At 51.4% G+C, this 21,051-nt stretch overlaps 1 protein-coding gene and 1 pseudogene across 8 annotated transcripts in view; both read right to left on the bottom strand.

Annotated features, from left to right (window-relative positions):
- The window catches only part of MAD1L1 (mitotic arrest deficient 1 like 1), a 353,832-nt gene that overhangs the window by 258,977 nt on the left and 73,804 nt on the right, over positions 1-21,051 (bottom strand). The gene's annotated exons all lie outside the window — the stretch shown is intronic.
- Positions 20,028-20,852, bottom strand: LOC140637664 (non-histone chromosomal protein HMG-17 pseudogene; annotated as a pseudogene).

Consider the following 21,051-nt stretch of genomic DNA (forward strand, 5'->3'; position numbering starts at 1 on the left):
AGCCAGTGGCTGGGAGGCAGAGAAGGGTGCCCCATCATCAAGGACCGAGATGGTTCAACTCCTATAAAATAATCCGCTCATCAAGAAAGGATTCACAGAAAGCAAAAGCTATGAAGGCTGTTTCGAGGAAATGACTGTTGAGAGCTGCTCAGGATGACCTGCTCCAGTGGTTGCAGAAAGCTCCCTGATAGGAGCCATCAGATCAAGAGTCCTTAACAGAGAGGACCCCATGGGCTGTGCCCAGTGCATGGCCGAGCTGGAAACAATGAAGAGCAATTAACCTCTGTCCGAGGGAGTGCTGGGGGTCTGGCCTGCAGCCTGGGCCCCCACAGGTGTCCCAGCATGGCCACTCCAGCTAGCTCCCTATGCCTCCAGCTGCCCTGGCACTAAAGCCCCTCTGTCCCCCAAATTCTACAGCACAGGCAGCTACTGGGACCAACCCCCAGCAGGAGGAGCCAGTTCCTCCTGGACCTCCCCAGGCCCTGCTGCCCCTGTCTGGCCACACCCCACTCTCCAGGCCAGAGGAGGAGGACCATCCACTGATGTCCCAAGAAGCAGCAACCATTCCACCCTCATGCATGCTGGAACCCACTCTCCCTTCTCTACCTGCACCCTCCTCAAATGACCAGTCTGGGATATATTTGTGGGGAGCAAGGGCTGAAACCAGAAGGTGCCAGTGGAAGGAGGACAAGCAGTCTCTCACAGCCTCAGCTCCAAAGGTGTGTCATTCAGAGGTGTCTCAGGTCATAAGGAGGGCATCAACTGCTGCCAGAATGGCCGGGCCAGAGCAGAGGCGACATATTACCCCCACAGGGCAGCATTCGGGGGAGGCTGACATGAGAGGCCCCTGCAGAGGGTGAAATTGGATTTGTGGGCAGGCAGCATTCTGATCTTCTTTCTAGGCCAAGAGCCAGTGGGAATTGGGCTTGACAGCTGCCAAGAGCAGGGAGTGAGTGGCATCAGCTCTGTGACAGGCCTGGCAGGACCCCTTGCAGAAGCAGCAGATGGAGAAGGAATGAGCTTCTAGGCCAGGGCCTGCTCAGACTCTGTAGAAGCCAGGGTATGTTGGAATGACTACAGAAAAATGGAAGATTAATCTCTGCGGGACATTTATGTGTTTGGTCTCCAAAGGGTCTGTGAAGCTACAGTCCACAACACCCCTTCTGCGGCCACTTGACTGGCAACCCGTCAATGACAAGGATACTGAGGAAAACCAGTTTCCCAAGGCCCAATAGTAAACAAGACTCCAGAACCTGAAGCCCTAGAGACTTCCTCTCACACAGAGAGGAAAGCATCCATGGCAATCCCTGCCTCCAGAAGCTACTGGTCTGCAGAGACAGGCTGACACACTGGTCTCCCTGACAGAGGAAGACAAGCAAAGCAGACACACCACGTGGTCTGTGGTTCACTCTGCCCACAATCAGAAACATAAATGGAGTTATCACTGCACACATAAATGAGGTGTCCACAGAAAGGCTGCAGGGATGATGGGGAGTCTCATGCTGCAGCACACTGACCAGCTGACAGCCACCCCCAGGGCCCTGTCCACAGCACCACCAAAACAGGGGCAGACAGGCAGGTGGAGGGGGAGGTTGGCAGTCACAGGGGGCTCACAGTGCTTTCCTCTCAGAGAAGGAGGGCTTGACAGAGGAGTGAGTGAGCCCAGGGCCATGAGACAGAAGAGCAGGTACCCCAAGGCAAAGGACACTGCCACTTCAGTGACCCCACTGTATCAAAGCAGCCCATTATGTCAACAGGTGGGCCTCAGTGGACATGACACTCTCTGCTCAAGGCCCCAGAACAGTGTGTCAGTTCTGTGACCCTCTCTCAGAACTGGATGGTCTCCAAGGCCCAGCACTTCCAGCCATCACTGAACCCCAAGAGCGTGCCCCCAGTCCACCCAATCAGACACAATGGCATTCTCCTGACTCCCACCATTGCTGGGAGCTCTGATGTGCTTCTGAGAGCAGGCACCAGGCTACATCAGAATAAACTACAAGCTCCACAGGGCTAGCCCCAACAGCCTACTGGTGTCCACATGGCCAGCAGATGCTGGCACAAGAGAAGATGCAGTGGACAGTGACGGATCAAGAAGCATTGGGGATCACCAGCCATGGCTGCTTCTCTCTGTAGGCTCTGCCTACAGAGCCTAGGACCTTCACAGAGGGCACTGACACAGAGCTGTGGCTTCAGGGTGCCCCAGGGGACTACAGGCTAACCACAGCACAATCCTGGAGGGCCATATCTTTTCACTGGAAACTAATTTTTGCAGATGCTTTATAATTAATACTAAGACATATTATGGAGTAAATTACAAAGAAGTCACGGACATATAAACTGAATCACGAAACTGCCAGGAAACATCCCACTGGGGCAGCTCTCCCAGATGGCGTGCACAGCCCTCTGGGATGGACAACAGCTGGTACAACCAGGATCTTCCCTGTGGAGGGGTCCAGGCAGCCCTGAACTGGCCATGCAGGCAGCATCTAGGTGCTTCCTCACACTGCAGCCAGCATGTTCTGGGCCCAAGGGCACTCAGGCCTCACGGGGGGGGGGGGGGGGGACCCAGCCAAAGCAACCTGATCTCTCCTAACCCCCTAAGCACAGTCCATCCACAGGCAACCGTGCAAACAGAGCTGACAGGTATGCGCATCTGACCAAGGAACATCTGGAGCTAAGAAGCATGGTGAGAACCATCCTCTCCCTGTTTTCCCAAACATAAACTTGTACATATCTTTTCTCTCACACTGCACAGGGAGCTTCTCAAAGGGAAGACAGGCTATCTGCTTCTGCTGGGACCCCAGAGCCAGCCAGGTGCACACAGCAGAGCCCGGGCTGGGGCCAGCACATGACAGCATTTCAGGAGGGCTCCACGGCAGTCCTGGCCCAAATGCTTAAAAATGGAAGGGACCAGTGTTCTGAGGGCTGGCAACATGTAATCCCCCACATTCCTCTGGCTTTTTATGAGAGGCTATATTAAAAATGGCTTAAACATAATAAAATCTGTTACATTTATGGCAAGAAAATATGGAAAGATAATAAAATTAGCAGAGCATAGAAATGAGAGAATACTAAACATCCTTGGCTCTCCAACAGAAACAGACAAGGAACAGTGGAGATTGTTCAACTGAAAGGAATTTAAACCAATTTAAAATTCAAAGTTCCATTTCTCCTTCCCCGCTAAGCCCTGCCCCTGGGGATGCCAAGCACAGCATCCAGGTCTCTCAGCTTATCCTCCTAAACAGTGGCCTGGAATGTTCTGACTGCTCTGGCTAGGACCCCTATTTTGATCTGAGGTGACTGCAGAGTAACCTGGTGCTTCTCCTCCCACACACCACACTCCAGGGGCTCCCTGTACCCAACCCCCCACTTCCCACCTTCACCCACCACCCACCCTGGTTCCTAGAGCTGAGGCCACATTGGGGCCAGGAAACACAGCTTCCCTGACAGTTGTTCTCACCAGTCAAGATCTGCTCCCACCAAAGAGTAACTGGCAGTCACAAAAGTCCTACAATCCCCACCTGAACCCCCATTTGGAATAAGGGCCCATGACACCAGAAGTGTCAGGTGTTTTTAAGAGGCTGGTGAAGGGATGCACCTCCATTATCCTAGAACTAGGACTCACACCTCCTGACACAGCACAGCCCTCTTGGCTCCATGCTGCCAGAAAATTAAGACTCGGCAGAGACACGTCCATTTCCATGTGTTCTAAGATTCTGACCACTGGGACAGCTCTTTCTCTAGGCCGATCTTACTTGGTCTCTGTTTTGTTTTAGATTCACAGACATTATTTTTTAGGGCAGTTTTAGAGTTAATGAAAGATGAGCAGAGGTTACAGAGTTCCCATGCATCGCCCACCTGGTTCCCCCATTAACACCTTACAGCAGTCTGCCACATTTGTTCCAACTGATGAAACAGTATTGACATGTTATTAAGTTCATAGTACATCAGAGTTCTTTTCTACAGATTTTGACAAATATAAAACGTTTGTAACGTGTATGTTACATATACACCCATGTGTAAAGAACAATTTCACTGCCCAAAAAATCCAGCGTCCTGCCTCTTCACCCCTCCCCCAACCCCCAGCACCCACCCATCTGTCCCGGTCCCTGTGGTTCTATCTTTTCTGGAACGTCCTATGACTGGAACCTCACTGTGCAGAGCCAGCGCAGACAGCCTTCTGTCACATAGGAACACGTGTATCAATTTCCTCCTTGTCTTCCGTGGCTTCAGAGCTCACCTGTTTTTAGCACTTGAGTAACAGTCCACTGTCTGGACTGACTACAGTGTGGACACCCAGCACCTACTCATGGGCATCCTGGTCGCTTCCCAGTTTGGGCAGCTGTGGATAAAGCTGCCGTAAACATCCGTGTGCATGTTTTATGTGGACCCGAGTTTTCATCTCCTGGGGGCCCATTTGGGGAGCGCATCTGCTGGATCTCATGGCAGGAGCATGGCTGGTTCTGTAAGAAGCCCCAAGCCTCTTCCGAGGTGGCCGTGCCATTCTGTGTTCCCAGCAACCATGGGAGAGGTTCCCCACTCCTGTCTCCCACCAGCATCTGGCATGTTCTGGCCTGTGGTCGTTCTTTTTTTTTTTTTTTTTTTTAATTTATTTTTTATTGGTGTTCAATTTACTAACATACAGAATAACCCCCAGTGCCCGTCACCCAATCACTCCCACCCCCCGCCCCCCTCCCCTTCTACCACCCCTAGTTCGTTTCCCAGAGTTAGCAGTCTTTACGTTCTGTCTCCCTTTCTGTGGTCGTTCTAATGCGGGTGAGGTGGCCTCCTCGCTGTTTTCCTCCACGTTTTCCTGAGGCCACATGATGTGGAACAGCTTCCCATGTGCGTGTTTGCTCTGCACACATGCCCTCTGTTGGGGGTGTCTGTTTAGGTGTCTGCCTATTTCGTAATTGGGTTTTCTTATTGTTGAGTTTAAGAATTTTTTATGTTCTGGATCACAGTCCTTTATCAGATCCATGTTCTCCCAGACTGTGGTTATCTTTTCTTTCCATTAACAGTACCTTCCATGGAACAGAGGTCTCTAATTTTAATCAAGTTCAGCTTATGAAGCTTTTATTTCATAGATTATGCTTTTGATCTCGTATCTAAAAAGTCATCGCCGAATCAAAGGTCGCCAATCTGCTCCTGCTACCTTCAAGGACTTCTGTAAAAGTTCTGCATTTTCCTCTTGGGTCTATGATCCATTTTGAGTTGATGTTTGACAAGGTCTGTGTCGAGATGCATTTTTCTGCACGGGGATGCCCAGTTGCTCCAGCACCATGTGTTAAAGAGACTGTGCTCCACTGTGCTGCCTTTGCCCCTTCAACAGTCATATTCACGGGATCTATTTCTGGGCTCTCGGTTCCGTTCCACTGACCCACTTCTTTCACCAATACTGCACTGCCGCCATCATTGTAGGTTTGTGGTATTTTTTTTTTTAAGATTTTATTTATTTATTCATGAGAAACACAGAGAGGAGAAAGAGAGAGGCAGAGACACAGGCAGAAGGAAAAGCAGGCTCCATGCAGGGAGCCCGACATGGGACTCAATCCCAGGTCTCCAGGATCACGCCCTGGGCTGAAGGCAGCACTAAACCACTAAGCTACATGGGCTGCCCTGTAGGTTTGTGGTATTAAAGAGGAGTGGTTCACTATGTCTTACACACATTTGTCAGACTCATACCTAAGTCAGCGGCCTATCTATCTTCTTCGGTGTTCATGTAAATGGTAGGTTTTCTACTTCACACTCCAGTCACTCCTTGCTGGCATACAGAAGTGCATGTCCTTGTACATGTTATTCTTCATCCTATAGCCCTAATGGCTAGGAGTTCTAAGAGTCCTGCAGCTGATTCTCTGCAATTTTTCATGTAGAAAATCATGCCATGTTCTTTCTTCTTCCCACTGTATACATTTCTTTCCCTTGTCCTATTATTGCATTGGCTAGGACCTCTAGCATGAAGTTAAACTGGACATCCCTGACTTGTTCCCAATCTCGCTGAGAAAGCAACTAGCTTCTTATTTTGAAGAAAGATAGGATTATCTGACCACAGTCAGATAAGTCAGCTCTCTAGCACAAGAAAAGAAAAACCTGCCTGTTTAAATGACATCAGTCACCAAAGAGCTAAAGTGAGTTCAGGAGCTATAACTGTGTCTAGGGAGGCCCCATCCTCTTGCTGAGGACTGTTCTTGGATCCCAGAGACCTTAGCCCCTTCAGACACACAGCAGTCCCACTGTATTCCACAGAGCATCTTAAGGCAGCCAAGGTCATAACTTCACCAGAAACCCAGTGGGAATCATCTCAAGCCCAGCCAGCCCCCAACATGAGTCCTCTAGACAAAGACACCTGCAAGGAAAATCCACTCTGCTACAAAAAAACAGAGCCCTCTTCCTCCAAACACCCCAACATGTGGCCAAACAGGCTTCTTCAGGGTATGTATGAGTGACACCTTCCCGAGAAAAACCAAGGAGGGAATGTCTTCCCAGATGTTCAATGACCAATGCTCCTGAATTTCAGATGGAGAAACATCACAAAATGCCCTCTAAACTCACAGAAACACCGCACAGTAAGGCAGGACCAGCCACTGAAGGTGTCAGGTGACAGTCTGCACCCCTTCCTCCAGCCCTCCTCCCGACCTCAAAGAGTTCTGGGCACCAAGGTGCCATGGGAACCTGCCAGGTGGTTCTCCTCCCTCCAACTACAGATCTGTATGAGGCCCGATTCCTTTCATGTAGTCCAGCTAGAACAGTAAGCACAACAGACTAAGCATAGAAACAGATATGAGAAGCCAGCAATCTTCCATTTAACAGATATTAAAAAGATGTGCAAAAATGTAAAACAATGCTATTCTTCTCATTAACTCTCATTATTTCAGAAAATACAATTTTTGTTAAGAGGAGATGAATTTCTTTTAATGAGATTATAAACATACTGTCAATAATTTTTAAACCTTAATTTCTTAAAACACTGACTGTTGAAAGAATCCCTACAAACAAAAGCTCTTTGCTCTCAGTAACTTTTCAGCCTAAAGGAGTCCTAAGATGACAAAGTGAGCACAGCGCTGGTGTGAGAGCAAGGATTTCTGATATGTGCAGGTAGGCTGGAGTCCAGCCTCTGGCAGACAACATGCTGGACTCTCACCCACCAATGCACAATTACAATGTGCACACACACTTATTGTGAACACAAGGAAACGGTGTGCTAATTCAGACAAAACATGTAGTTAGCAAAGAGTCCTAAATGTGAGCCTCTGGAGGAAGGTCTCAAGAATCCACATCTTCGGAATATTTTCCTGCACATAGTTCCTAAGCAGCCAACTGGGAATCCGTGTGATTCTGGCATTTGGGAAGCGTGGCCAAGATAGGAGCCACCTTAGGAGCTATCTCATGGATTCACTGTTGTCTTACCTTCCCAGGCAGGAGGAAAGCTCCTCCTAGGCAGGAGTTTGTGTCTCATTTCATCCAGAAGGTCTGTGGCACCAGCAGCAACAATCAGGTATCAACAGGTGTCTGGTGCCTCACCACAGACTGCCCTACTGCCCAGGTGTAATGAAATCGCTACTGTTCTTCCTACTGAGTCGCTAAACTGCATTTCTTTCCCTCAGGATCAGACAAGGGTCAGGAAGGAGGGTCTCATGACCCTCAGGAACAACCCACAGTTAACCCAGAGTGAAAGATCACTGCCCCACAAGAGACAAAATGATGAGAGCGTGCACAGGTTCTGGAGAAAGACACACCTGAGCTCACACCCAAACTCCAACCTGAAGCCAGCAGGGGATGATGAGATCTGAACAAAGGAGGGGTAGAGTGTCCAGGGTGCAGGTAGGTGTAAAGAGCAAAGACAATGCTGTACATGAGGTGCCCTTAAGGAGCTTCCTCAGTATATGCTTCCAAGTTCCCACTGTTTTATCCAGTCTCTAACAGAACCTAGAGACATCGCTCAGAGGCACAAACAAATATGCATGCCCAACGATGCCTTCTACAGGCCACTGTTCCCCAACAAGCTAAGTGTCCTCAGCAGGCTCTGAGCCTCCCAGGCGTGTCCTCTGCTATACCACCTCATCTCTGTCCCATCTCCCTATGCCTCCTCTGGGCAAAGCTGTCAGGCTGAGCGGGTATGAATACTTTACCAAACAAAGTACAATAGTGCACTGAGATTGCCTAACATTAGAAAACTGCTTTCCTGTACTTGTACATGAGAATCAATATGTGTGTTCCCAGGCTTGCTCCTTAAAACAAGCCAGAGGCTGCTGGAGCTCATCAAGTTGGCACAAAGTCATCAGGGAACTTGAGGGACATGTCAACCAGAAGCCCTGACTCTTCCTCCCAAACAGAGGACTGGGCTCAGGAAATGAGAGCCCTCAGATGTGTGGGACCCCCTTCAGTCCCACCAGACAGCAGGTCAGGGAGGCCTGACTACCTGCTCTGGCTCTTATTGTGGAGGAGCAGACACAGGCAGAGACACAAGCAGGCTCCATGCAGGGAGCCTGACATGGGACTCGATCCCGGGTCTCCGGGATCACACCCTGGGCTGAAGGCGGCGCTAAACCGCTGAGCCACCCGGGATGCCCTTCTCTATCAAACTCAATAAACAACATTCAGGAATCATTGGCTTCTGATTTTGTCCAATGTGTGGAGAAATCTACATTCTAATACCACCTTGGGGTGGGGAGGTAATAAAAAAAGATTTGTCACTTTTAGGGCAGCCCGGGTGGCTCGGGTTTAGCGCCGCCTTCAGTCCAGGGTGTGATCCCGGAGACCCGGGATCGAGTCCCACATCAGGCTCCCTGCGTGGAGTCTGCTTCTCCCTCTGCCTGTGTCTCTGCTTCTCTCTCTCTGTGTGTCTCTCATGAATAAATAAATAAAAATCTTTAAAAAAAAATTTGTCACTTTTATTTTTTTTAATAAATTTATTTTTATTGGTGTTCAATTTACCAACATACAGAATAACACCCAGTGCTCATCCCGTCAAGTGCCCCCGTCAGTGCCCGTCACACATTCACCCCCACCCCCCGCCCTCCTCCCCTTCCACCACCCCTAGTTCGTTTCCCAGAGTTAGGAGTCTTTATGTTCTGTCTCCCTTTCTGATATTTCCCATACATTTCTTCTCCCTTCCCTTATAATCCCTTTCACTATTATTTATATTCCCCAAATGAATGAGAACATATAATGTTTGTCCTTCTCTGATTGACTTACTTCACTCAGCATAATACCCTCCAGTTCCATCCACGTTGAAGCAAATGGTGGGTATTTGTCGTTTCTAATGGCTGAGTAATATTCCATTGTATACATAAACCACATCTTTATCCATTCATCTTTCGATGGACACCGAGGCTCCTTCCACAGTTTGGCTATTGTGAACATTGCTGCTATAAACATCGGGGTGCAGGTGTCCCGGCGTTTCATTGCATCTGTATCTTTGGGGTAAATCCCCAGCAACGCAATTGCTGGGTCATTGGGCAGGTCTATTTTTAACTCTTTGAGGAACCTCCACACAGTTTTCCAGAGTGGCTGCACCAGTTCACATTCCCACCAACAGTGTAAGAGGGTTCCCTTTTCTCCGCATCCTCTCCAACATTTGTGGCTTCCTGCCTTGTTAACTATTTGTCACTTTTAAAAGATGATGGTCACCTAGGCATGCCCTTTGACCTAAATGGCCTGGCATATGGTGTTTTTTTATTGGGAGTGCTGAGACTGGGCATTCCCTGTTTTCTAACAGAAATACCATGAGGAACCCTCTTACACTGTTGGTGGGAATGTGAACTGGTGCAGCCACTCTGGAAAACTGTGTGGAGGTTCCTCCAAGAGTTAAAAATAGACCTGCCCTATGACCCAGCAATTGCACTGTTGGGGATTTACCCCAAAGATACAGATGCAATGAAACGCCGGGACACCTGCACCCCGATGTTTCTAGCAGCAATGTTCACAATAGCTAAACTGTGGAAGGAGCCTCGGTGTCCATCGAAAGATGAATGGATAAAGAAGATGTGGTCTATGTATACAATGGAGTATTACTCAGCCATTAGAAACGACAAATACCCATCATTTGCTTCAACGTGGATGGAACTGGAGGGTATTATGCTGAGTGAAGTAAGTCCATCGGAGAAGGACAAACATTATATGTTCTCATTCATTTAGGGAATATAAATAATAGTGAAAGGGATTATAAGGGAAGGGAGAAGAAATGTATGGGAAATATCAGAAAGGGAGACAGAACATAAAGACTCCTAACTCTGGGAAACGAACTAGGGATGGTGGAAGGGGAGGAAGGTAGGGGGTGGGGGGTGGGGGTGAATGTGTGACGGGCACTGACAGGGGCACTTGACGGGATGAGCACTGGGTGTTATTCTGTATGTTGGTAAATTGAACACCAATAAAAAATAAATTTATTAAAAAAAAAAGAACTACCATGAGGCAGAACTGAGGACTTATAGAACCCTATATGTTTCCTTCTCCTTCCCTTCTTGCAACTTGTAAAGCATCTTTTGCCCCACCCAACCTCACAAACCAGAGTGCCAGTACTTTACCCACACCACCTCTTCCTGGGTGAGTGAGGGATTTGAGAACATCTACGAACCTTCTCCAGGGAGAGACCAGCCTTCTTGGGGTCCGACACACAAGGCTGACTCCTGGCTCTGAACCTGAAATGGGGAGCTTGCTCCAGGACCATTCTGGGGTTTCCCAAGCACACCCCAGAGGCCTGGTAGGAACATCAGCAGGCCTGGTGCTGGGTAGCTTGGGGCCCCAGGGCCACCCCAGCCCTGGCAGCCACTGTCAATGCTGCGACTGGCATGTGTGCTCTTGTCCAGGGCCAGGACTGGACTGGGTCTGTGCCCTCTCTGCTGCGGCCATGTGCCACACTGCCTCACAAGGCAGCTCCAAGGGACCAACATCACCTAAGAGTTTCTGGGGTGGGGTGAGAGGGAAATATAAATGATCTAGAAAGCCCCCGCAGCCAAGGGCTGAGAGGGTGTGGGCAGCTGACCCTGGCTTCTGGAAGAAGGAAGGGGTGGGACAGGCTGCCCCCATGGAGGGAAGCTCCCCAAACACACTTGCCACAAGTGGTCCTGCAGGCTGTCTCTGTATGCTGGCCTCATGGCTTGCAGCACTCCCAGGGGACTCGAGGTGGAGATGGTCCCCCCCGCGGGCACATGTGTGTCCCAGGCCCCCGCAGTTGTCACCAAGAGGCCATGGAGAGAAGCACTGCAGCAGGCAGAGGTTAAAAATAAAGATTGACAAAATGGAAGAAAAACTTCACTGAGAAGTGAGGGCCCGGGCCATGAATGGCAAAGTCGCATTTCCCACGTCTTAAGATAAAGTCAAATCCTAGACAAGGAAGCCACTGGGGGTCGGCCCACTGGGCCTCACTCTGTCTCCACCCTCCACCCCAACATTGCCAAGCCCTAGGGCTGAGTCAGGGCTGCAAAGACCACAACAGGCCAATGCTTATTCAGCACTGGCCCTCAGAGAAACCTCAGGAGAGCTGAAACTGAGCCTCTGTCATAGTTGGGGCAGAGCCAGCATAAGGCCCAGAGACCACAAACCCCGCTCCAGACAGCCACGGCTGCCACCCACTGAGCACCTACACAGTGTCAACGATTCCTATTTTCAATTCTCCAATGAACTTGCAAAGCAGGGAGCATCAGCCTGACTGTCCAGATGAAGAAATTGATGGAACGGAAGCACCTAGAATGTTGGGTTCAGTGTTCAGTAAGAGGCCCCAGAGCCTGGACCCAGGCCAGACAGCCAGCCTCTCTCATCAGGCCCAGATCCCCATACGTACAGTCAGACCCTCATGGACAAGGGGAGGACTGGAGGTGAAGATGACACAGCTCAGTGCCCCACCAATACCCCACACAGTGGTTGTGAGCCTGAGCCCTGGTCATGGGGAGGGCAGCATCATGAGTTGGTTCCACCACTGAGCAGCATGACTTTTAACGGTCTCCAAGTGTGAGCTGAGGGCTGTCACCCACTCCCTCCACCCAATGGTGCATAACCCGTCAGCTCTTCCCCCACAAGGTCACAGGTATGTAGTTGAGGCTTGCCAACAAAGGTGTCCTCAACTAATGCAGACGTTGGCCTTAATCACAGGGTTTGTGGCCCTGAAACTCTAACCTGGCCCCAACTCTGTGCCTCCCCCTGGTCTCCAGAGGAACCAGCCACCAGCAAGAAACCAAGTCCTGAGCACAAAGAAACCACAACAAAAGCACAAGGAGAAACTGTCATTGAAACAATACCAGAAGCCAGTAGGACAAAGGACACACAGTGTGAACCATCACCAGGCACAAGAAGAAACCGGATGAAGCCTTCAAGGCTATGATGGGAAGAGCCTCCAGAGACCCCAGCTCAAGGTTGTTCCAATATGGACCAGTGTTAGGGTCTCCGTGTGGGGAGATCAAACACCCCCACCTGAGGGGCCACACGCTTTTGTCGCTGTGTCTGTGAATCCTGGAGGGGGACAGCCACCCTGATGGCAGCTGCTGGCACTCACTGCGCTCCCAATACCAGGACATGCCACTCAGTCTGAGGTTACTGCCATCCTCAGCAGCCCTGAGACTCACTCAAGCAGAGGAGTGCAGGTGATGCCCGGTCTCAGAGTCACACTCAGAAACGCTTACAGACAATTCAAACAATAGACTGTTAATACCTCATTTCTGGTTTTGCTGAGAGTTGAGAGTTTCTGCCCTGTGCGTCTGATTACACAAAAACTTTGAAAGTTTATCATCGTGTTCTAGGCCTTTATGCACAACTTATAAAAGCCTGTCTGAGATGAAAAAGAAATGTCATGTTTAAAAAAAAAAAATCAAGAGCCCAATGACCAGGAAGCTCTGCGTTCCAGCCTGGTTCCGTCAGCAACCCAGGCCAGAGTTGAACAAAGCCTCTCTGCTCGGTTTCCGTCTCCTCAGGCGCTCCAAGGAGCTTCCAGATTGGAGTTCTAGCACTTTAACTCAAAAGAGCCCTTGTTTGGCTCTTCTGCAACATACCAAACTGCGGAGGAGGCTGCAGCCACATCTCTGTGGGCTCTGAAGCCCTCAAGGGCCCCGAGGCACCCACTCAACTCTAGATGTCTTCCACACAAGACCCTGAAGCCACAGGGCATCCCAGGTACCCGGCTCCTTACCAGTGCTCAGAGTGTCTACTCGGCTCCCCCTGACCCAAATGTCCTAGAAGCTGGGCCCAAATACAAAGAAATGAACATATCAGCAGGTCTTCCACCAGTACGTGACACATCCCTGAAACAGTGACCCCCAAGGGAGAAGAGGGCAGGTGCCTGTCCCTCTTCACAAGGAGGACGATGGCATGGAGAGGATGAGCAGCTCTGCCCAAGTCCCAGGCTGGCAGCAGTGGAGCAGGGAACGTCACTACGGCCTCACCATGGCCTGGGCCCTTCTCTCACACAAGCGCGTGGAGTGGGAGTCCAAAGCTGGTGCATGTACCACAGTGACAGGCTGCCCAGTCCACAGGGAAGGGCTCAGCCCCTTCCCAAACCAGCCTTGGTGATCTTATGTTCTGCCTCCGAAGGGACACGAGTGACCTTGTCCCCGGCCCCCAGAGGAAGGCAAGGTCCCAGTTGGGAGAGACAGGAGGCAGAGAGCAGGTGCCTGTCTCCCCACACACACACACACAGAGGGGACAACGCCTGGGCCTGGCTGCACGCTGGGGAACAGGCCATGGGAGGGCACAGCCACCTGAATTCAGGGACACCCTGGCTTCCAGGCTAATTTTCCTACAGCAACCGCTATGCAACTAAACCGCCCAGAAACAGATTTCATTTGGGGATGAAAATTCCTTCCAGTGCCTGAATAAAAGGAGGAGTTTCACATTTTATCCACTTCCACATCCCTGAACAATAAAAACTTATTTAAAAGACCATGAATATGCAAATTATGTTTTAAATATGGAAATGCAAAACACGTAAGAAAACAGTCTGGGCGTGAAGTATTAATGGCATCTTCTCTGCTGACAAGAGACAACGAGAGCCGGCTGCCACGGCACGCTGAGGAGCGAGGACCAAGACGTTGGGGTGGCTCAGCCCTGAGGGGCAGTGGGAGCCCTGCCCCACCCTCACCCTGCCCTCACCGGCTGGCCTCCACTACAGAGTTCTGCTCTTCCTGACCTGCTGCTTCCCCACCCTCTGCCGCACTCACCACGCTGCCGCTCCCTCCCCTGCAGCATCATGGGGCCTCACCCTGTGTCCTTGCCAGCAGAGCCTCCAGGGGCAGGGGACACTAAAGGGCCCTGGAGACCTGGAGATCCCCCTCAGCCAGGACAGACTACGCAAGGACGGAGCAGGTACACTCAGACTCCAGAGCACCAAGCGCAGGGTCACCTCTTGGGTCAGAGGCAGAGGGTTGCAAATACAGGCCAACTGGGCAGGCACTTGCCCAGCACAGCCTACCCACAGGCTCAGAGCCATCAGGTCTGCATGTGGAGCAAAGGGCCTGCAGATTGGCTGCAGACCTGAGTGGGCAGGACCTGCAGTGACATGCACACACACCCACCCCTCTAGGTATCAGCACACCAATGTGTATCCACAAGTGAGGGCCCCAGAAGCACAAGGCTGATGACTCCCAACACGACAAAGCCAGTCTTCCTACGGAAACTTCTGCCAGCCTCTGTCTAGGGAGCTCCCAGGACTTCTGGGACCTTCTTAGGAGGTCCTGAGAGGAAATAAGTGACCAGGCCTCCTTCTGTTGACAGAATGAGGAACTGGGGCAGAGTGGGAGTTCTTGCAACTCAAACTGTGGTCCTGGCAGCTGGATGAAGATGTGGCACCTGCTAGCCCAGAACCTGCATTTATATGTCACGGGTGATTCTTTACATGAGCTGAGCTGGGTGACTACTCGGAGGTCACACCACGGAGGCCACACGGCAGAGGAGCCAGCGAGGTCTTCACCCCACAGATGGCGCCTACCACAGCAACACATCTCCACGCCCACATCCTAACCTACTCTCTGCGCAGCCCATGAGAACTACCATTCTCTCACAACGAAGTGCAGTCCGGCCATCCAGCTTGTCAGAAACCATAGTCTTTAAATGGCACGTCCCAAGACTCAGGCCCTAGACTCGGCCCCCAACACCACCCCCAGCCCCACCCCTGTGCCTGAACTCACCCTGCGCCAGACTGGCGTGGCCAGGAAACCCAGCAATGTCAGCCAACAAGCCCAGACTTCCCTTGGGACCCTGGATGGAGAGAGGGGCTTGGTCTCAGGGACAGAAGCCAGATGGTTACAGTCCAGACAATGAGGGCGACCCCTACATATCCCAGGCTGAGCTAGAGAGGCATCAGAAGGTCTGTGCCCACCCATAAGGCCTCCAGGTGCCCACCCTGTGGCTTTCAACAACACCAGTCAGGAGACGATGGGAAGACCACAAACTTGCTGCTCAAGGAGAGGCAGGCAGATGCCAGTGCCCAGGGAGGCAACCATGAAGAGGCCCATCGCCTCCAGCACCGAGCCCTCCAGCTCCCCTCCTCCTTCCCTCACCCTCTCTAATTGGCCACAGAATTTATAGGCTTGGTAGCAGCACTCTTGCTGGAGAGGCCATGGAGGAGACTCTGAGGGCTGAGCAGGAGGAAGGCTTCCAGTGCTGCAGGCACCACCTCACGTCTGAACACAGGCACTGCAGGTAGGTGCCAACACCCTGCAGGCCCAGATGGCGGGAAGGCCTGGGGTCCCTCTGTTCAACCTCAACCATCACAGGAGTTCCCAGGTTCTCTTTTTCCTGCTAGAAGTCCCAAGCAAGAGGGAGGAAGTTTGAGGACCAAAGTGAGGGGTGGCCAAGCAGATGGCCAGGAGACACCAGTCAGACCCTGCATAGTAGAAGGGCAGCAATCCCAGTGGACATACCTACTCTATCCCAACTGCCTCGAAGGCCCCATCCTAATGTCAGCTCAGGTGACAGAGCATTGGGAGTGGCCACAGCTCTGCCCACATGTCATGGCTGAAGGAAGAAGAAGCCCAGACTTCTAGGCAGGCCCATGTCAGCATGCGTGTGCCAGACATGAGGCTGTCCTGGAGGGGCTGTCTGCTGGGACAAGGGAGAAAGGATGCCTATGTTGAGCTCTGACAGCTGGCTGTGCGGTGCTCACTGTGCACAGGATCACCACCACCCTAGAAAACAGGTACTGTCATGACCCCCATTTTGGATAAAAAGGAAATGAAGTCCATGCAGAAAGCTTTGACCCACTTGGGCCAAGACTCAGATCCTGCCTCCCGGGTCATCAATCTACTTGGGCAGCAAAGCACTCCTGCACCCTAGCAGACACATGTCCGATGGTCCAGCCTGCTGGGAGCCAGCCCACGGGTGACTGCAGGGGTGATCAGAGACAGAAGCGGGACCCAGAAACCATGGGCAGCTTCCCCACAGCCAGAAGCCCCTCGGCTGCCCACACTGGGTTTGGTGCCTGAATACAGTCTGCAGGCCAGATGCCAGAGGGGACCCCAGCCAAGGTCTTCCCAGGACAGACATGAGGGTCCTGTGTAGCAGGCCAGGCAGGCAGTCACCCTGTAGATGCCCCAGCCCTCAGCCCTCATACATGCTGTTCTCAGGATTTGTCTTTGTTGTGTTTCACCATTCTGGCCAGATTTGACTGAAAAGCTCCTTGCCCTTAGAAACATTCCCAATCCACCCTGTAGCCAGAAAGCAACCTCGTGTCTCTCTGAACGAACACTTCTTTACTTCTCAGAGCCTCTCCATCAGCCTGAGAACACATGTATGTGGATACACCCCCAGCCCCTCCACCCACATCCTATTATCCTGGGTTCTCTGCCCCAAACTGCCTTGCCCTGCCCAATCCAGAACTCCGTCAAGGCTTATAAAGCCCACAGTAAAGCATTTGATGCTCTTCAGAGCCACAATCTCAGTGATGATGCCCACTGGCACAGGCGCACATTGTGGGTCACAGCAGCACTGAGGGCATCAGGCTGTCTCCATTGGAGCACCAGCCATAAACCTGGAGCAGAAGAGCCTTCCCAGGTGCCATGAAAGAGAATTACAAGACTCACTACTTACCATAAGGCAAAGCAGCAATGAAGATCCTCCAGCAGACTTTGCATGAATGGTTCTAAGCCATTAATCTGCCATAGCAGAGCAGACCACGGCAAGACCTGACAACACCACGGCCAAGATCGGGTGCCAGGACCCAGGCAACCAGTGTCAGCCCCGCTGCAGGTAAGCCAGGTGCCCATTCATTCAACTCCTCCACTGCTGCTGCCTCTGTCTCCATCCATGTACTGCCTCCAACAGTATGCGGATTCAGAGGGAAGGGTCGATGAAGGAATTGCAAGGAGGAGGAGAAGGAGAAGTGGAGGCACCCAGTCCGTGCTCCCCTGTCACCAGCGAGAGATTCCCCATCTGTCTGCTAATTCTGGCAGGGACAAGGACACAGACACTACCGAGGGCCTCTCCCACAGAACACACACAGATGCCCTCATGAAAACCAGTAGCAGAAGTCCATCAGGGAGCACAGCTGGAATGTTCCAGAATATAGCTGAGCCATGTGACTTCCTGACACATGAGGTGAGAAATGTGAGGAAGGTGAGGGCCTGGGCACTGGGAGGGGTGACACCATGATAACAAGGATGAGTGAGTGAGGCAAGGCCCCAAGGACAGCAACAGACCATGGCCCTTCTGGCAAGTGACATGAAATGCCCCAGAAGGTTCTCTATGCCCACGCCCACCCTAGGGACATGATCTGACAGGCATCTCCAGAGGCCTCTCCTGCAGACAGATCCCACAGGGCAGGGAGTGCTGCTAGGACTAACCTCACGGTGAGGCAGTGATGCAGCCAGCGCCCACAGGGTCACCACTTGGATTCTGGGTGCACTGTGCAGGCAGAGCCGAAATAATCATCTGTCATTTCAGCAGATGGAGAAAGGCAAGAGAGCCACGCACAGGCCAAGATGTGAGGCCTGCACATCTGCAGCACCGGAGACATGCACTTCCAGGGGCGCACACACTCACTGGACACTTCAGGTCATTCTGGCCGGAACCACAGCAATGACCCCAACAACTGAGACACAGTCCCTGCACCAGGGACAAGTTCAACAAGCAAGTGTAGGATGAAGACTCACTTAATTACATGACATGCAATCTAACGGGAAGCCTCCCTAAGGTGGGAGTCAGCCAAAGCCAAGGGAAATTCAAATTCAGCCAAGGCCTGAGCAAAGTATCAGGGCCAGCAGGGACACAGGCAGGGGCGGTGTATCCCGTGGCTGAAGGAGACCCACATAGCAGAGACAGGGAGGAATGGGTGGAACCAGACGCCAAGGGACAGCTCTGCGGGTGGCAGAGACAGTGAGAATGGGAAATGCTACCACGAATCCTTGTCACCTGAAGCAAACAGCGGCCACTGGTGGGAGAGTCTTGGACTCACAAACGTGGGGTGTAAGGAACTATGTGGAGTCGAGAAGAGAAGCACACTCTGCCAGGTAGGCAGCTGACAGAGGGGTCCCCACCCCAGGCCGCACACACAGACCTGAGGCGCAGCAATGGAATAGCCAGGCAGCACCCGAGAGCACAGCACCCAGTATGACTCCCCATCCAAGCAACGCTCATCAAGTGGGGGCCAGCCTGTGCTGGACACAAAATACAAGCCTGAGTGCACAGGGTCTGGACCTCAAGCAGCTCCCGGTGCAGCAGGAGATCAGATGTGGGTGCTACAGCAGAAGAGCAGCCAGAGTCAGAGGGGGCCGGGGACTTCACACAGAATGGTGTCCTTCCAACTCCAGCCAGGGCTGCCCCAGAGCGTCCTCTTTCTCTCAAAGAGGTGGAAGTGGGAGCAGAAGCAGAGCCCCTGCCACAGACACCTGGGGGTACTGCCTAGTGAAAAGGGAGCCAGGCCACACTGAGAAGGATTGCTATCCACAGCACAGACCACACAGGCAAGTGACAGAGGAGACCCAGCAGAGGAAGCACATTAAGGATCAGAGCCAGGGAGCCACCCAGAAGGTCGCTGAGTTCTTATGTGCCAGGACTGTCATCATCACAACAGGATGAAAAGAGCACATGGTAACATCACCTGTCATGTACTGACAGCTGCATCAGTGAGGAACTGAAATAGGGACTTAGGTATAATATCTCAGCTAACTCTTGTACCAACCCCACAAGTGGCCAAACTATCTACTACGGCTATGACAGTTCCACGTATAGACAAAGAAGATAGAGTGGAGAAGAGACACCCTCCCACCTCAAGAACTGGTCACCATGGTAGTAGGTAGCAGAGCTGAACTGTGGGCACTGGCCTAGGGCCATACAGCCACACATGGAAGCCAGTAACCAACCACATGCAACTACTTAACGTCACATGACAGGTGTGGTTCTTTTTTTTTTTTTTTCCCCAAGCCAAACTGTATCCAGCTTTATTAAAGATACTTTTCATAAACAATCATGGTATTTCAGGCAGGACATGGGCAGACGATCATTAACAGTATACAACAACTTTCAAACTCCCTTCTTCAATGGACTACCAAAATCAGAAAGCCACTATAAAACCCAATGAAGTCTTCATGTGATGCTCTGAACAGGGAAAGTTTAGAGTGAGGGTTGACAGTTCACATGTAGCATGTTATTTAACAACTTTTCACAAGCCGACCCTGACTTTCAGGAAATGAAGTGAAAATGGCAGAATTATCAATCTGAAGATCCACAAGCTAAAAAAAGGAACTCTTTTGAGGGACGCCATCTCAGTGGTGACACTGTAAAGTCCAGATTGCCTGACATACTGGGAACCATTTCATGAGGTCAGGTTCCAATAGGTCTCTGGGTTTAAGGGAGTCAAGTCTATGTTGAAGGCAGAGAGGGAGAAGAGGACATAAAAAAATGAATTTTAGTTTTTCCACACCACCAAGGTGGCTCATGTGTGTCAACATCAAGGAATCCCTCCTCCTGGGAGCCAAGAGGAAGTTTCTCAAAACTAGAAGGCGAAGGTGTTTTTCCCTCTTGTTATCAATCTAGCTTTGGAGATATTCTATTAGTGACATATGCCCTTCCCCCAAGACAATGAAGTGTTCCATGTGCTAACAACACAGCTTAAAAAAAAAAAGTAAAACAAAATTCTGCATTTTTATAAAACTTGATAAAAGATAGTATTTCAAACTGTACAGTCACCAGAAGTACACAGTTATCAAAAATGCACACTTCACTTGGCATCTCCAGCACCTTCAGCTTTCTGTGCCTGGTCTGTTTTGGCATCTCCATTTTCTGCAAGGTTATTTCCATCCTTGCCAGCATCAGCTTTCCCCTTTTTCCCTTTGGGTACCTTCTCTCCCTTCTTTGCAGGGGCCTTTTTAGGCTTGGGCTCTGGCTTTGGAGGAGCAGGTTTAGCAGATAACCTTGCAGATCTTCTCTGTGGCTCATCCTTCACCTTGGCTTTATCTCCTTTAGCATCCTCTTCAGTCTTTCTCTTGGGCATGGTGGCGACGGTGGCAGGACGTAAGCGCTGGATGCGGGGATGCGGCAGCATGTGGGCTTTGGCCGGTCTGGGGGTCGTTCTCGCCTCTTCTTCTTCACACTGCTCCAACAGGTGTGGTTCTTCACCCACACTGGCCACGGTTCAAGTGCCCAATGGCTACATGTGGCCAGTGGCTTTCGGACTCAACAGCACAGATGGGAGAACACCATTGTAGGAAGTCCTGTCAGATAGCCGGCCAGCCGCAGCCAGAGAGATTGCCCATCTACCCTAGATGGTGTGGTCTATGCCAGTCAGATGGCCTGTCTACTCTAGACTGATGGTTGTCTACTCCAGACAGACTGTGTGGCCCACCTGAGACAGATAGCTGATCCAAGCCAGACAGACGCCCTATCTACCCTACATGGTGTGGTCTACATCAGACAGCCAGTCTACACCAGACAGTGCAATCTGCCCTAGTCAGATGGCCGGCCTAAACTAGATGGATGGTGCAGTTTATGCCAGACATATGGCCCATCTACCCCAGACAGGTGCACAGCCTACAGCAGGAGACTGGGCTTGGACTCTGACCTCTGCATGAAAGCAACTAGCTGAGGAAGATGGCCACAAGTACAAACTGTCTCATGGATTCCTCAGGGTCC

Source organism: Canis lupus, chromosome 8 (genome assembly GCF_048164855.1).
Source record: "Canis lupus baileyi chromosome 8, mCanLup2.hap1, whole genome shotgun sequence".
Lineage (NCBI taxonomy): Eukaryota > Metazoa > Chordata > Mammalia > Carnivora > Canidae > Canis > Canis lupus.